The sequence below is a fragment of the Dama dama genome, chromosome 4 (genome assembly GCF_033118175.1).
Source record: "Dama dama isolate Ldn47 chromosome 4, ASM3311817v1, whole genome shotgun sequence".
Classification (NCBI taxonomy): domain Eukaryota; kingdom Metazoa; phylum Chordata; class Mammalia; order Artiodactyla; family Cervidae; genus Dama; species Dama dama.
In genome coordinates this window covers 42,242,592-42,261,080 of record NC_083684.1, presented here as the reverse complement: position 1 = coordinate 42,261,080, position 18,489 = coordinate 42,242,592, and the positions used below count along the sequence as shown (strand labels likewise).

General features: G+C 38.3%; 1 non-coding gene across 1 annotated transcript; it reads left to right on the top strand.

Moving 5' to 3' along the window:
• The first annotated feature begins 1,473 nt into the window (after positions 1–1,473).
• On the top strand, positions 1,474–1,545 carry TRNAC-GCA (transfer RNA cysteine (anticodon GCA)). The gene has a single exon. It is a non-coding gene; the product is annotated as a tRNA-Cys (tRNA).
• The last annotated feature ends 16,944 nt before the right edge of the window (positions 1,546–18,489 follow it).

Sequence of the window (18,489 nt, the reverse complement as noted above, 5' to 3'; positions counted from 1 at the left end):
GGGGTGATCCTTTCTTCTTGTTGTTGTTTAGTCACTAAGTCATGTCCGACTCTTTACAACCCCATGGACTGTAGCCCACCAGGCTCCTCTGTTCATGGGATTTCCCAGGCAAAAATACTAGAGTGGGATGCCATTTCCTCCTCCAGGAGATCGTTCTGACCCAGAAATCGAACCCATGTCTACCACTTACTAGCAGGTGGGTTCCGTACCACTTCACCTACGATTAAAAAAAAAAAAAATACTTTGTAAAAACTTCTTCTTACAGAGCCCATAGAAAGTCATCTTGCAAATACATCTAACTTTCAGGAAACCTAAATTTATTACCAAAAGCCACGTTGGTAATATTTTTTCTTTCCCTACGTAAAACTGGTATTTAAGAACATAACCACAATCAGTTTTTTCAAATGCATAATCTCATTGGGATTTTAGCTTATGGTTTAAGAACCTGTTGGAGTCAATGTTTTCCCTCCCTTTTGTGAATAATAAATTAATCATCATAACTAGTGGTCAATGCTATGAGGCCAGAAGATAGTTCTAAAAACACAAGATAATAAAATAGACAGAATCCTTGAAATGCTTGGTCTTCCACTTGTGTAATTCTTATTCTTTCCTTAAAAGTCCTCAGTCTTTAAATGACAGCTATCTTATTATCACTCTCAACTGATTATGGATTAAAAAATGTTTTTGACCTCTTCCCACAAATTTTTCCCTTAACCCATTTCCCACGCCTGTGGTAGGAAACAGCATGAATAACTCTGGGCATAAAAGCTTTTCATGTCTTTAATATGGTGAACTCATCTCACTATTTCTCTGATTTGCCGACAATGACCTTACTTTTAAGAGCCTCCAGTGAAGTCATCTCCAGAATTTCAAGACAGTTATTTATTGGCTTATTCCTTTACTCTACTATGTAACCTCATAAAATTAAGTTCTAAATTAAACAAATTTTAAATAGCAGTTTCTAACAGCAAGGCTAGTTGCTAACAGCAAAGGCTAACTTTGTATCTCAAAATGGCCTGTTTTTATATCCAAGTAGCATTCTTTTTGAACAATTGTTTTATTAATTTTTATTGGAGTATAGTTGCTTTAAAATGGTGTGTTAGTTTCTGCTGTAGAGCAAAGTGAATTAGCTACACATACACATATATCTCCTTTTTTTGATTTCCTTCCCATTTAGGTCACCACAGAGTATTGAGTAGAATCCCCTGTGCTATACAGTAGGTTCTCATTAGTTATCTGTTTTATACATATTAGTGTATATATATATATATATATATATATATATATATATATATATATATATATATATATATATATATATATCCCATTCTCCTAATTCATGCCACATTCCCCTTCCCTCCTTTATATCCAAACATCTGTTCTCTATGTCTGTGTCTCTATCTCTCAAAGTAACATTCATTTCTGTACACATCTTCCAAAAAGAATGAAAGAAATAGGCTTGGGCAGAGGGCTTCCCTGGTGGCTCAGATGGTAAAGCGTCTGCCCGCAATGCAGGAGACCCAGGTTCAATCCCTGGGTTGGGAAGATCCCTGGAGAAGGAAATAGCAACCCACTCCTGTACTCTTGCCTGGAAAATCTCATGGACGGAGAAACCTGGTAGGCTACAGTCCATGGGGTCTCAAAGAGTCAGACATGACTGAGCGACTTCACTTTCACTTGAATCAGTTCTAATGAGATGGATGAAACTGGAGCCCATTATACAGAGTGAAGTAAGCCAGAAAGATAAAGACCATTACAGCATACTAACACATATATATGGAATTTAGAAAGATGGTAACGATAACCCTATATGCAAAACAGAAAAAGAGACACAGATGTACAGAACAGACTTTTGGACTCTGTGGGAGAAGGTGAGGGTGGGATGTTCTGAGAGAACAGCATTGAAACAAGTATACTATCAAGGGTGAAACAGATCACCAGCCCAGGTTGGATGCATGAGACAAGTGCTCGGGCCTGGTGCACTGGGAAGACCCAGAGGGATCGGGTAGAGAGGGAGGTGGGAGGGGGGATCAGGATGGGGAATACATGTAAATCCATGGCTGATTCATGTCAATGTATGACAAAAACCACTACAATATTGTAAAGTAATTAGCCTCTAACTAATAAAAATAAATGAAAAAAAAAAGACAGAAACAGCAACAACAAAAGAGAAACTTTCACTGATTGAATATTTAATGGAAGTCAATTAAGTGCCCATCGTAGCCAAAGTAGGAAAAGTATAAAGATAAAACTGCCCCAGCTCCAAAGAAGAATATGAGTTAATAGAAATGCAGACACAGAACAAGCTATGTACAACATCTTGGGAAGAGAAAATACAACAGGATACAAAAGATGGACTGTGCACAGATGAAGTAGGAGAGCAAAGGAGGAAAGGATTCTGAGGTCGTAAATTTGAGCAGGGTCTACAAATAGATGTGCGAGAGAAGAAGAAAAAGAAGATAAGTTGCATTCCAATCAGAGGAAAAGGCCTGGAACAGAAGCCTGAGAAGCACCATGCATCTTCAGAAAATATTAAGAATGAGTATAATAGGCAGATCTGGGAAGACAGGCTGATTAGTTTCATACTAATTGCTCTAACAAGTTACCACAAACCAGGTGCCTCAAAATATCAATAACAGAAATCTATTCTCATGGTTCTGGAGGCCAGAAGTCAAAAATCAAGTTGTCAATGGGGTCGATTCCTTCAGAAGGCTCTGAGGGAAATGTATCTTATGTTTCTCTCCTAGCTTCCAGCCATCCTTGGGGTTCCTTCCGTCATTCCAATTTCTGCCTCTATTGTCCCGGACCCTTCCCCCCATGTGTCTATGCATGGTCTTCCTATAAGGAAGCCATTGGATTTAGGGCCTCCCTAATTCAATATGACCACATCTTAGCTAACTATCCACAAAGACTATTTCCAAATAAGGTCACATTCTGATATTCCAGATGGTCATGAAAGTTAGTTTGGGAAACACTGCTGAACCCAGTACAGAGGCCATGTCGAGGAGTTCAGAGGCTGTAAGGTTTGTGTTTTTGTCATATCTGTGAGCCACCCAATCTCCTATTTTATTTCACTGTATTTAAAAATGTTATTAGGTCGGTTCTCTTATTTTTTCTTTGTAAACATTTATTTTAAAAGGAAGCATCCTATCACTATTCTAAATGAAAATCTTTCTTGCTGTAACTAAGTTATCCATAAAATATTAAGTTTTAATGAAAATATCTTAATTAAATATGCAAATAAGTCTGACTGATGTGTAAAAATGTGTGTCTGTAAACAAATTCCTCAGTGATGAGAACAGAACTGTTGGTGACTACTTAAAATAAAAAAAAATTTGGCTCATTTTCACTAGGTTTAAAAAGAGGTTCCACATCAATAGGACAATTCTCCCCTCAAGCACAGAAAATCATGATTTATTGTACACATAATTGAAAAAAGCCAAAGAAATTTAACCCCTTTGCTGACACAGTTGCATCCTAAGAATCAGTCCGTAACCAAAATGATAATCACTTCTGCTCAACAATCTCTTGTCACCAGAAGCCATCTGATCAGAGCACTAGAACCCATTCTACTTCAGTATATTTCATGTTATTTGATAATAACAGAAAAATAATGGAAAAGAGATTCTCCATAACATTCACCCCACCTCATAATCTGAGAAAATTTTTAGAAGGATCTTCTAGCAATCTTTTGAGTATCTCCTCATAATATCCCAAATAATGATGACAAGTTCTTCAGATGGGTTCTTTAGGAGGTTTCATTACCAGGTCTCTCAGACAAGGCTTTCAGTACTGTTGAGCAAATGAGTGGGCCTAACGGGCCCTGGGTGTAAATAAACTGCTACCATTTATTCACCACTACTATGTACAGCCACTGTATGAAGCTATCAACATGTTTTTCCTCATTTAACTCACAACTTCTTCAAAGTAACTGCTGTGTTTATAGTATAATACACTATATTATAACACTCTATAGCTGAGGAGACTGAAGTTCAAAACAATGAAGCTTACACTACCTGTGAGGCAAGACTCATGGCTCCAACCCAGCTGGGTCAGCTTCCAGCACCAGTACCCCGTGGCCTTCTGGGGACATGAAATGGAACTGGGGCTACAGCCCTTTCTCACGTTTCCTGGGACACCTGGTCCAGCCTGGCACACAAGGCTAGGGTGTTTCTGCCCGGGAAAGCCATACATACAGCTGGGCTGCAGGGAAATTCATCACAGGAAGAGTGGCCAGTGGAAATTGATAGGGGGAAGGAGAGCAGAGGGGAAGGGTGAGGCCTGAGTAAATGTGACTAATTTAGGGCCATCACCAATGAACCTGATAAAAGGCTCTCCTCCTCCCTTGCCAAACTCTTTTTATCCTCCATGCTTGAACCCTGAATTCAGTTCTGGGCAACTTTGCCTCCCAGCCAGGTCCATTCCAGTAACACTTAATTCTTCTCAAGTAGCATCCAAGGCACAAAGTAGGAGTCAGTGATATAGGCAATGAAAATCTATCAAATGTTTTCAAGTAGGGAAGTGGCCTGATACAACCTGCATTTAAGAAATGTGAAGAGGAATGAGAGTTTTTAGGTCTAGAGGTGACTTAATTTGCTACCACAACAATTTATCTAAGAAAGTCTTAGTGGCAGGAGAAACAAAGAGGAAGGAGCAGATCTGAATGCCAAAAAGAAAAATGGTGAAACGGACCCTAGCGTGAGGGGCTGAAGAGTCCAAGGGAGATAGGTTTCCAGTTAAGCAAATGGGTGGATGCTGACACCATTAAACACAAGAAAGGAAAAGGGTGTGTCAGAAGGTAATTGGTTCAGTTTGGGAGTCAGTGCCCAGTTTATTAGAAATAACTAGTAAGCAAATGGAGTTCAGAATAAGCTCTTACCCTGAGACAATGAACATCAAAGCCTTAGATATAGATGCACACAGTAATCTCAGGAAGAGCAAGAAGAATCCCAGAGACAGAAAACTTGCAAACATCAGCCTTTAAGAAACAGGAAAGGAATGGGAGAAATGAAGGTGAGTGGTCAGAAAGGAAGGGGACCAAGACAGCAAGGTCCCAGAGGCCAAAAGCACAGACATTTTCAAGGAGCGTGTGAGCACAGTGCGAAATACAGCCAAGAAGTAGAGGAGCCTAAAAAAAATTCAAAAAGCTTCAGGATGTTACCTGCAGGGGCTTATTAATGACCTTGAGAAGGGTCACATTTGGAAGAAAATGTCTAAGCCAGGGCACAAGGGATACAGAGTAACTAGGAAACAAAGTGAATGGGGCAGGTACAGACAACTGTTCCAAAACAATTTAGCAAGGGGCGGCAAGGGAAGGAAAAATCTACAAAAATACAGAGGGGGAAAGGAGAGGGCTTAGAAAGCAAGACAGAAAAGAAATTTCTGGGAAAATATCCCAAGGATGTAAAAGAGGATGGGTGGAAGGCTGAAGCAGCAGGTAATAGAGGTCACTCAAGAAGAAGACAGATGAGTGTGTTGCAGGAAGGGGGATCCCTTCTAGGGACTGAAACCGGGCTCTTGTCTAACACTCAGAAATGAATTGTCAAAGGAGACACAAGTGCTGATGAAGCAAGAGATTTTATTGGGAAAGTGTGCCCAGGCAGAGAGCAGTAGGTTAGGGGAACCCAGGAGAATTGCTCTGCCACATGGCTGGCAGTCTCTGGTTTTATGGTGTTGGGATTAGTTTCCAGGTTGTCTTTAGCCAATCATTCTGACTCAAGAGTCCTTCCTGGTGGTGCATGCCTTGTTCAGCCAAGATGGATGCGAGGAGGATTCTGGGAGGTGGTGGGACATGTGGGGTCTCCCTTTGACCTTTCCCAAACTCTTGCGATTGGTGGTGACTTAATAGTTCTGTGTTCCTTACCAGGACCTCCTGTCGTAAAACAACTCATGCAAATGGTTACCATGGTGCCTGGCCAGGGTGGGTGGTTTCAGTCAGTGTGCTTCGCCTAACAAGTGGGGCCTGGATGTAATCATAACTGCTACCAATTATTCAGTACCACTCTGTGCAGCCATAAATATGTATTTTCTCATTTAACTCTTACAACTCTGAAGTAGCCACTATTATTATCTGTAGCTGGTAAATCTTAGATTCTAAGAGGTGATACAATTTGCTGAAGTGTACACTACCCAAAGAACTTCCCTTGTGGCTCAGCTGGTAAAGAATCCGCCTCCAATGCGGGAGACCTGGGTTCGATCCCTGGGTTGGGAAGATCCCCTGGAGAAAGGAAAGGCTACCCATTCCAGTGTTCTGGCTTGGAGAATTCCATGGACTGTATAGTCCCTGGGGTCGCAAGGAGTCGGACACGTCTGACCAACTTTCACTTTCACACTGCCTGAAAGAAAACAAGCAGGATTGTGGAGAGAGGAGTTGAAGGCATGAAGCAGAAAGTGGAGGATGCTAAAGGCAAAGTATGAATCACTGTCACTCCCCAGATGAGGAGACAGACCAGGCCAGAGAGGACTAAATGCCGCTGCTGCTCCAGACTGTAGGGATCAAGCCACGGACACTGAAAGGTCTGTAATAACGTATGCAACAGTGATCACTGTGACCCATCTGGATGACCGAGAGACATTGCAAATTCTTTAAAATGGTTTAGACGTGGCCCAGCCCTACCCCAGGGATCCCCGGGTTAGATCCAAGAACAGGAAAGAAGCTTCCCAAACGCCAGTGGCTTTAACCCCTTTACATGTCATTTCTCAATTTTTAAAGCTCTCCACTTTCCTATCACTTTGCTTTCAACATGATGAAAACACAGCTTTAATCTGAGGGAGGAGAATTGATTACATCTAAATTTACTCAGCTAGTTAAGAGATCCAGAGGCAATTACTAATTTACATTTTTACCACTGCCTTTTTAAACTTGATCTAAACAAGTTCTGTCTATTGGTCCATTGTTTTAAGAAACTCCTCAAACCTTCCTGATTTAATTAGTCCTTTTTTTTTTTAATGCTGCCATTTCTCAGGACTTCTGAATTCACAAAGTCCATAAGTCACAAACTTCTGTAAATTTTAACTTTGTATGTATTTCTATGAGGCTTCTTTCAGGATGTGACAGCAGAGCTGATGGTCTGGCTATAAACTGAGAATTTGCGGTTCTTTCTAAAAACACATAATTTCGAGGTCAACCAATACCTGAAGGGAAAGTTCCAGTGTATAAACATAAGGTGACAGCTTCAATAAATAAATAAAAGCTTCAGGAAGTTTCCCTGGGTAGTTTCCCTCACACATGCATAAAATCAACTAATTCTTATTATTCACAAGTGAAATTTAAAGATACAAATGCAAGATCTCTACCCTAGAGGAGTTTACAGATCTCCCAACCTCTGTCAACATTCAAGCAATGCTTCCTGCAAGCATCAGGGACCCTATCTTCAGTCTTTCTCTGTCCACAGGACTATGCCTGAAGTGCTTGGGGAATTAATTCCCTGGGGAACAGCCATCAAACAATGACAAAATACAGTGAAGAGATCCCCCAGTTTCCTCAGGTTAGACAATTTTGGGACATGTACTATAGTTTCTCTAAGGTCCTCAGCAGAACTGAGGCCCAGTTGACCTCAACAGTCACCTGCTCATCAAGGCATCTTTTACTGGCTTCTTCCCTCCTGTTTCATTTCCCTACTCTCTTGAAGGGTTCTGGAATTGCTCTCCAAATAAATTACTTATACTCAAAGTTGGTGACTATGGGGGAACAAGAGGTTCAAAAGAACTGTCACCAGGTTAGAGACAGCAGCAAATTACCAAATAAAGTTGCAAAATCTAATTAACCAGATACCTTGTTCCCTGATAGTGCTAACAACTTTTTAGTTTCTTCTATTTTGGCATAACTGTGGTTTCTCAGTTATGCAAAAGAGAAGAAAGTTGAGAGGATAAATAGCCTTGACTTTCGTGAAACCATCTCAGTCAGGTTCAGTCAAGGAGACAAAGTTTACACCAGAATTGTCTATTTTAATAGAGAAAAATAAGGGTGAAATGAGGAGGGTGATAAGAGGGAGGTTTGGGAGAGAGCGGACATAGGGATACCTATGGCTGATTCTTGTCGATGTGTGACAGAAAACCACAAAATTCTGTAAAGCAATTATCCTTCAATTAAAAAATTTAAATCTTTTTTTAAAAAAAGAAACTAGTAATAAAGGGGCTGGAAAAGCCAAATGGCCAAAAAGAGGACAGAAATGCAGAGATCTGCAGTACAAAGAAACTACTGTCCGGTTCCTTAAAGGTTCAATAGAGAGTTACCTTATGATTCAAGGTATTCTACTCCTAGGTCTCTCTCTCTCTCTTTTGGCTTAAGAGAACTGAGAATTTCAATCTAAGACTTGAAAACACAGGTTCACACAAAAACTTACAAATGAAACTTCATAGCGGCATTATTCATAATAGCCCAAAAAATGCAAACAACTAAATGTTCATCAGTTGATGAACGGATAGATAAATGAAATGTGGTATATCCACACAATGGGAATATCATTCAGCCATGAAACTGAAGTATTGATATATATTACAATGTGGATGAACATCATGCTAACTGAACGAATTCAGTCACAAAAAGCCACGTTATATGGTTCCATACTAAACATGCAGAACAGGCAAACCTATAGAGACAAGAAATAAATCCTTGTTTGCCAGGGGTTGTAAGTAGAGGAGAATTGTAAATGACTACTAAGGGGTACAAAGTTTCTTTCTGAGATGATAAAAATGTTCAAGAATTCAATAACTAGTGATATTCACACAAGTCTGTAAATATACTAAAAATCAAAGAATTGTACATTTTGAAAGGCTGAATACTATGGTATCTGAATTATATTTCGGTCAGAAAGAAATAATGAAAAAGAAAAAAAAGAAAGGAAAGAAGGAAGAAAGGAAAGAAGTGAGGAGAGAAAGGAGCCACTATCAGTCTCTAACCAAAAGGGACAAGGGGTGGAAGTGCCTTACCAGAGCCCCCAGCAGAAACTGAAGCCCCTGCAGTAGGGCAGATGGGGTGGGAGCTAGAACCAGAACAGAGATATGGCTTTCGTCAGGCACTCAACCCAAGGCAGAAGGAGACAGGAGGGCATGCCCACGGAGACATGCCCGGGCTTCTCCCTTCAGCCTGCCCCCCGTTCTCTTGCTGTCGGCCAAACCTAACTGGAAACCAGTTAGCAAGCAAACCTAAGAAACAGACTCAAGGTGTTGGACCCATTACAAACAGAACAGCAAGGGAAAGGCAGGGAATGGGTCTAAGAAGAATCACACCTCTTCAAACGTGCAACTCTTCCCAGTTTAGATTATTAATACAATGTGGCCAACAGGAAAGGTATTATTTGTGAAAATCTAACACAAGCACTCAATAAATGGTTTTTTTTGGAAATGATGGAGGAAGATGGGGATAATTATTTCAGTAGTAGTTACATTAAAATGGAAAAGCAAGCATTACCTTAATCCAAATGAGCACTCTCGTTTGGTCTTATATTCTACAAATATTATTGAGTACCCTAGAGACGTGACACTATCCTTGACCTCAAGGAGATTATTAAGGAACTCAGTCTGTGTATGGGAAAAAAAAAATATTAACCAGGCCTGGTTAATATAAATCAAAAACTCAAGAATCATTACATAATGGGAAGTATTTAATATGTCAATTTTAATACTGTCTACCTTCCAAATACCTCAAGGAGCTTAAAACTAAAAGGAGAGCCTTTGGAAAGGTGCCAAAGCACCCTCCATTCTCACTGAGTTTCCATCTATCTAAACATCTTTACCTTGGGGCAGGCTATAGCCTTCTTCAACTATCTTCCCACACACATACTTCCGATACAGTTGCTAGTCACTTCAGTACACTGCAAGGAACACCCACTTAAACACAGAACAGAACTTGAAGCTCAAATTTCCCAATGAAAACAACCTGGGTATAAGGAACAAAATCAAATGTAGACTTACCTAAGTTTCTCAGACCTTTCAGGACATTTAAAATCCCCAAGCAGATAAGGCTCTACCAACTCCTGACATTCAGATGGTAAGTTATTATTCTGACATCAATGAGCTGTTGCACCTTGCTGTTAATTTCATCCTTAGAAATAGTGTTGGCACAGAATCGACTCTTACAGGCATTAATATGAACTGAGGCTAGATTCCTGCTGACTACACGAATGCCTTTAATCTAGGATATATGTCATACCTTGAAGAAATCCTAAAACAGAATTATTAAAGATGTCTTTCTCTCCCTCTTTTAAAAAAAAAAAAAGGGCAGGCGGTTCTTTTTCCTTTATATAAGCAAGTGAACACAAAAGCAAATTTCCTCTCTTTGCTTAAGGCCAAAACAATGTCAAATAAAATAAAGCAAAAGATAAACACATACCTCTGAGGCCACACTTTCCTCATTCCCACCTTCCCTCCCGGATAATTCTCAATATTAACACAGCTTGGGAGGATAAGTGACTGGAATTAAGATAGAATTTAGGAAAGAAAAGCAAATGGGACTACTAAACCCCTGAAACTTTATGGTATGCAAATGTTTCCAGGGATAAAATACTTTGGGCAAATCCATACACTAAAAAAACAACTGAATCACCATTAAAGTCAGACTTTTCAACAGTTTACTTGAAATATACCATTTATTTTAGACTCTAGCCACACATGAAAGCACAGCACAAAGACAACTATTTTGTTTCTCCACATGTATTTATGAGAAGTAGAGTCATGTCAAGCATTCAACATAACTAATTTTGTTCTTGGATCTTGACAGCGGTGGACACCTAAGGTGAGAGTCCATTTGACTACAAAACTTTAAAATAGTTTTTCTTTCCAGAGCTCCAAAGGAAAATTATCAACACTTGACAACAAATATATTAACTTCATAATATATAATATAGTAGTTCATAAATAAAGATATTAAGCTATGTTAATATATTTCATCAATATATTAAAACACAGCAAAGCACTACTAAACATAAAATCTTCCCCAAAAGTGACTTTAAATAATTTCTTTAATTTGCTTAATTAAGGTAATTCCCAATTACCAGTTTATTTTGTTTTCAAGGTCTTATTGAAATAATTAGCCAGAAGAAATTAAAAATTCCTGAAGTTATAGTATTCATTATCTCTTGATTACTTATACTGTATACAGCCCAGCAGGGGGTGTTTTAAGCTAAAATACTTAATAACCTCATTCACACTAAAGAATATGTGAAAGACAAAGGCAGCAAGAGTGGTCTAATTTCCTAGGACTATTTGCACCTTTCTAATATAGAAAGAGAAACATGGAAATACTCTGGGCAGATGAAGAATCATGAAAAGAAAACTGAGCATATCGGCTGAAGTATGTGTGAAATTATTAAACATCAAAGATAACTAACATTCATATAGACACACAATAGCAAATTACTTTCCATAATCTTTTCTGTTAACATGATAATAAAAACTGACAATAAAATTCTGTACTCAGGTTCTTCATTCTAAAATAAAGGCATGGACTGTATCTGTTGCTATGGCTAGAATTTTCAGATGATACTATCAGCATATTTTTATCTGGTACCACACAATTTAGCAATTAATAATACAATGTCTTGGGTAATTAATTGTTATATTGATCTCATCTTGCTAACTGGATTAAATATTCCTTTGTACTACCAAATTTCTTTGCACATGTAGCAGCTCAAAAAAATACCGACTGATAAGCATGTTTATCTAAATTGGAGGTGTCTAGCCTGTAAACATATTGGCTGACATCCAATTCTCCATTTTATTGTGTTATTTTAATAGTCAAAAGTTGATATCTACAAGTCAGGGACAACTCACACCCAAATAATACATCAATATTCTTTTCATTCCCCGGAGAGTTATTCAAGCACAACTTAAACTGTTATCTTAATCTAGAAAAACAGTAACCTGTTATATAATTGAAGGGCAAAACAGTTTAGGTTATTACTAAGAGAAAGGCTCTTTTTCTGTTGTCTCTCTTTCGTATTGTTACTTACATGTATGAAATACATGTCTAAAACATATGCTTAAAAGTTAAACTGTTAATAAAGTGACTGCCACTAAAAATCCCACCCAGATGAAGAAAGAGAACATGGCCACTTAGAACCCTTCCCCCATCACATCATCTGCTCTCTCCCGGACGTAATCTGTACCCTAATGCTTATATAGGTCTATCTAGTCACAGCTATGGTGTTTCCAGTAATTTTTCCAGTAATATGGATGTGAGAGTTGGACCATAAAGAAAGCTGAGCACCGAAGAACTGATGCTTGTGAACCGTGGAGTTGGAGAAGACACTTGAAAGTCCCTTGGACTGCAAGGAGATAAAACCAGTCAATCCTAAAGGAAATCAGTCCTGAATATTCATTGAAAGGACTGATGCTGAAGCTGAAGATCCAATATTTTGGCCACCCGATGCAAAGAACTGACTCACTGGAAAAGACCCTGATGCTGGGAAAGATTGAGGGCAGGAGGAGAAGGGGACGACAGTGGATGAGATGGTTGGATGGCATCACAAACTTGATGGACATGAGTGTTAGCAAGCCCCAGGAATTGGTGATGGACAGGGAAGTGTGACGTGCTGCAGTCCCTGGGGTCACAAAGAGTCAGACACATCTGGAGCGACTTGAACTGAACTGAATGCTTATTTTGCTCTTCCTTTGGCTTTCTTTCTAGTTTTACTACCTGAGTGTGTATACTTTCAGTTACAAGCTTCTTTTACTCAATATGGTCCATTCTCCAAGTCTATTCCCTATGTGGCAGTCAAAGCAATCCTATTCAATGTAAGTCAAGCTGGGACACTGACTGCTCTGAACCCTACAGTGGTCGGTCAACTCAGTAAAAGCAATAATGCCAGTGAGACTCTCCACAATCTGAGCACACAGTTACCTCTCTGATTTAATTCCATTCCTCTCTACCTCCTCTCCAGGAATGCCCCTACCTGTGCCTACACATTACAGCCTGAGGGATTCCTCCATGTCTACCTCCTGTGGCTCATACCTTACCATCTTCAAGTCCTGTACTGCCACGTTCTCAGGTCAGATAAGTCTATGTGACCTCTCTATCTAAGTCTGCAATTATACACACACTCTACCCCACTTCCAGAATTCCTGATTCATTTTCCATGCTTTCCTTTTGTTTTCCACAGCACTCACCACTTTGACACTGCATTTATTTAATATGTTCTTTGTTCTCTATGTGCTGTCCCAATTAGAATGTAAGCTCCATTAGGTCTCCCCCAGCACATAGAACAGTGCCTGGCACATAGTAGGGACTCAATAAATGTTGTCTACATTTAAACAGTTAAATTACGTGCTATCATCACACTTTAACAGATATATATTTGCAGTGTCCTGAGGAGGCAGCAGGGGGGCAGAAATTAACTTAGGTGATTAGTACTCCAAGTATGGCCTACAATACCAGGATGAAAATTATTTGTTATTGGTCCATGTCAAGTAATTATAGAAACTGAGAGTGTTTAGAAATTTTTAGAGCAATTTGACCATCATGTTATGTTGGTTGTACACTTTTTTGAATTTGATTTTTCTCGCAATTTGTATTTATTGTATTTAACAAAAGTATAAGTTTCTGATAAATCTGAAGTTTAAAATTAAGAAAGAAAAACTGTATTTTCACCACAGTTTGAGAAGCATTGACTGAAAGTTCTCAACCTCTCAAAGCTTCTGGCTAGTCTCTGGCAGCACGTGACCATACTCTCGGCTCAGAGCCCCAGATCATGAGCCAGTCGCTCTCATCCAGCATATCCTATTCTATCAGGGGCCTCAGGTACATGCATGTGATCTCCCAAGCACACCCATGCAAGTTCCAGTCACTTGCACATGCACACAGTTATATAAAAATTAGCCATCCCTAAGCCGAAATGTGCACATTCCAATGGGCATGGTCCACCCTTGGAAGGAGGGACTCTGAGTGTTTTGCACAGGGAATGTTAGGGTTCTGTGTTACCCCTCCTGGAGCAGGCAGGCTGCTTTGGCCCTGCAGACTCCTTGCTCCACAGGTAGGAATGCAGGCAGAAGGAGCTCGAGGTGGGGCTCTCTAGAGAAAAGGGTCCCTCTCACATAGCTGAAGGGCAGTAAAAGCTGGATGTGATGAAAGAAGCTGGAAGCTGGAGTCAACTGTATGCTGTGGCTGGAACCACAGTGGCAGGAACAAAAAAAGGAAAGGAAAGGAGATACTTCATCTAGATCCTCCTGAGCTTACTCTTGGGCCTTCATTTGCAGAAACTAGCCAGAAGCCCCTGGGCGAAAAGTCTGGGAAGTCTCAGTTCCAGCCACAGAGGAGCTCACTGTATTCCCCCGTTATTAGTCCAGTGTTAGATTATATATTAAAAATACCTTCTACATATTTACAGAACTCTTTGCTTACTGTTATTTTACTTTCTTCTGGCTAGCTTTTGATGAATTCTCAGTTTCAATATATAAACTCATCCACATTTTCCTTTATGTTTGAAGTTTGTGTTTCATATTTAAGAAATCTCTCCCTATATCAAGGTCATGAAAATAATCTTCTATATTAGTTTTTAAAAAAGCTATCTTGTTTAAAAAACTATACTTGAAAACTCATTAGGTGTTAAGTCTGATAGTGACTTCTATGTGTAGTAAGAGGTAGGAGTACATTTTTTTTTCCTGTATACACAGCCAGATGTCCCATCACCAATGACTCTCCTCTGATCTGAATTTATAACATCTGTCATGCATCAAACATCATTATTTGTGTGATGTCTTCTAAATGGGCTCCTTCATGCTCTCCCATAGCTCTGTCCCTGTAACACCAAAATGCATCAGTTATTAGAGCTTTATACATCCTGATCCGGCCGGGCAGTTTCCTGAACTTTGATCTTTGTCTTTCAGAGTATTATGGTTATTCCTAGTCCCTTGCATTACCATATAAGAAGCTTATCAAATTTCACAAAAGAAAAATAAATCCTGTGTGGATCCTAAGCAGAACTGCATTGAATCTAAATCAGTGACAGAACAATTGACAGCTTTACAATATTGAAAACTCTGATTCATCAGCTTGGCTATCTCTTGGTTCTGTGTGTGCGCGTGTGTTGGTCACTCAGTTGTGTCTGACTCTTTGCAACCCATGAACTGTAGCCCGCCAGGGTCCTCTATCCATGGGCTGCTCCAGGCAAGAATATTGGAGTGGGCTGTCACGCTACGTCCTCTTTAATATCCTTCAATAAAACTTTATAATTTTTCCATAAAGCTCATTCATCTTCTTTGTTATATTTATTCCTTGGTGTTCACATCTTTGTAATATTATAAACATCTTTCCTATCCATTTTCTGGACGTTACTGGCCTGTAGAAATGCAATTGATTTTTGCAAATTGATTTTTATATTCAATTATACTTGTCTAAACTCATTAATTTTAATAAAGTATCTGTAGCTTTCTTTGTATTTTCTATGCAACTATATCATCTGTCAATAGTGAGTTTTTTTCCTCCTTCCATCCAGTTCTAATACTTTTTACTTCTTCTTTTTTTTTTTTTTTACTTTTTATTCTTCATGGTGCTCATCAAAATTTTCTATAACTACCGAATAAAAGTATTAATAGCTACAGGGACAATAAGTATGCCAATTAATTTTTTTTTTTTTTAGAAATCCTTGACCAATTTAAGGAATTTCCCTACTGGTCTCAGGTTGCTAAAAATATTTCCTAATTGCACAGTAAATTTCAAATCACTTGTAATGTGTCTATAGAGGTGATAGTTTGATTTTTCTTTTAATCTAACAATGTAGTAAATAACACTAATATTCTAAAGTTAAACCAACCTAGTATTCCTAGGTAAAACACTGCTCAGTCTTGAGTCTTTATCCTTTATATATATCATAGGTTTGGATTGCCAATATTTTGTACAGGGTTTTTAAAAATATATTTTCATGATAACACTGTTCTATGACTCTTTCTTATATTATCTATGTCAAGTGTTGATATCAAGAATATGCTAATCTTTTTTTCTATGTTCTGGAATAGCATATGCTAGACTTATTTTTCCTTGAATATTTGCAGATTTTGCTGGAATTAGTTTTCCTTGTGGGAACATTTTTTATTATTAATTACATTTCTTTTTTTTTTTTTTATTGTTTGGGTTTCCTACCCATTCTTGAGTCTGTTTTTGGTAAATTTTTCAAGATTTTGCCCATTTTTCATCAACTTTCAAAGTTACAGCCTGAATATTTATTATTGCAGCATGCTGTTATCATTATAACATCCAGAATATCTATACTTAAATTTTATTTTTCAATCCCAATAATGACTACTTTTTATTAATTAGTCTCACTAGGCATTTTTCAGTCATATTAATCTTTTCAAATAACTTAGTTTTATAGATCCTCTTCATTAATACCTTAATTTCTATTGTATTGAATTCTGCTTTTATGCATATTACCTTCTTCCTTCTACTTTCTTTGCATTTAATTAATACGGAATTTTATTGAATTTTTGCTTTTTATCTCTTTTTATAACAGCATGTAACGCCATAACATTTCCTCTAAGATCTGCTTTCGCTGCATTTCAGTTTTGACAGTTCTAAGTACTTTCTAACTCTGGCATCTTCACTGACTCTAATTGTTCAGAAGCTCTTTTTTTATTTCCTAACATGCTTTTTCCAATTTTGTTATTGATTTCTATGTTAATTGCATTATAGCAGACAAGCATATTTTTGTTTGCTTATTATCTGCATAACTGTATCTTTTAATCTTTTCTCCCTTTTCCCTTTCCCCTGTCTTTGTATTTCATGTTGGAAGTGACTAAAACTATGGTCTTTAGGTTACAGGATATCTAAGTGGGACTGTTACTCAATTAGAAGGGTAATTAATATCATCTAGTGATGAATTCAGTGACAGAATTCTGTATCTTCCATTTTGTTTGTACAAGAAATAGTTTCAACCTGTTAGGCAGAAGCATAATGTTTATTTTATTTTAAAATAAAGCATAATTTATTTTACTTACATGGGCTTAAAGATGAGAGTACACATGGGTGCTGAGTACATATACCTAAAGGAGTGGTCCAGTATTCTTGCCTGGGGAATCCCATGAACAGAGCAGCCTGGCGGGCTATGGTCCATAGGATAGCAAACAGTAGGATACACTGAAGTGACTTAGCATGCACACATTCTACGTAGTATCAGTTGTCCTCCATTTGCTCTTCAGTTTTTCCCCTCTAATGCCAGAGCTAGGAACCTGCAATTACATTTTCTGGACTCTTTTCCCCAGCTGTCTTCCTGTTAGTTCTTTTAGAGGGAGGCACTAATAAGAGACTAGAATGCAGAAGAGAGAAAGAAGCCACTCTTACTTGGCCTCTAATAGAGCTTTTGGCTGTGCCTCTGGCAGTGATGACCACAGTAACAAAGGTACGGCAGGGGCATCCCAGAAGAACAGCCACCATCAGTTCTATGTAAGCATATTTTTCATTTTGTTCTCCCAGCTCTTCCAAAACCTTTGCAACAAATTTTCTGTATCATCTGTTTGAAATGCCCAAAGTGATCTCTTATTCCTTCTTAAACATTGACAAATACATATGGGATTCTTCTAGTTTCTTTTAAAAAATGTTTCCTTGAGATAAGAGAATGCAGACTAGATTATCTGAGCGCCTTAAAATAAGTTGTAAATTGCTTTAAGGCCCAAAATAAGGTTAATTTGCATAAATATTCCATGTGTGCTTGAAAAGATATATACTCAGCAGTTGTCAGGTAGACTGTTTTAAATATGTCCACTAGGTCAAGTTTGTTAATTGTGTGGGGCTGTTAATAACGGTGTCCGCCTACAAGCAAAAACTCCATATGCTAATATGTACATTTTGGCTTTTCTTTGACTTTCTTGGGTAGATTATAGATAGATGTCATAATCCTGAACTGCTGAGATCCAACACCAAGATATACCTTTGTTCGTGGACATTTTTCTTTTACTTACTCTTTTGAGAAAAACAGTAAAACATGCTAGAGCATGTTTAAGTTTGTTTGAAAATATATGTATAAGGCAAAAACGCAGTCTGAAACAGTATTAATTCGGAAGCATACCAATGAAAAGAATTGGTCTAACATCCTACAGAGATACCAAGATAATGCCATTTATTTTCCTCTTTATCTTTAATGTGTTGCATAAAAATACTGACCAAAAGCTGCTACCCATCCTTTGGTATTATCTGTCTTGAACTTCTCCATGGAAAACCACTGCTGAATACATGGCTCACTGTACCCTTTAAGGATTCTGGAACTGAGATTTACTGAGCATTTATTAAGCTGGACACACATCATCCATAGCAAATTAAGAACTTGTTGAAACTAAGCATAGCTTTCTTCCTGCTTCTTGACTCCATTCCACAAGTCTGTTTTATGAATAATTGAATATAAATTCTGAATATATATGGGCCCCATAGTCTTTATTATGGCAATAACACATATTTCTAGATTATATTCTTGATGTTTTTGTAAAACCCATAAGCTTGTCATTCTTTGAGCCTGCTTTGGCTACTTCTAGCCCATTATGTATTACATGTACTTTAGAACCAGC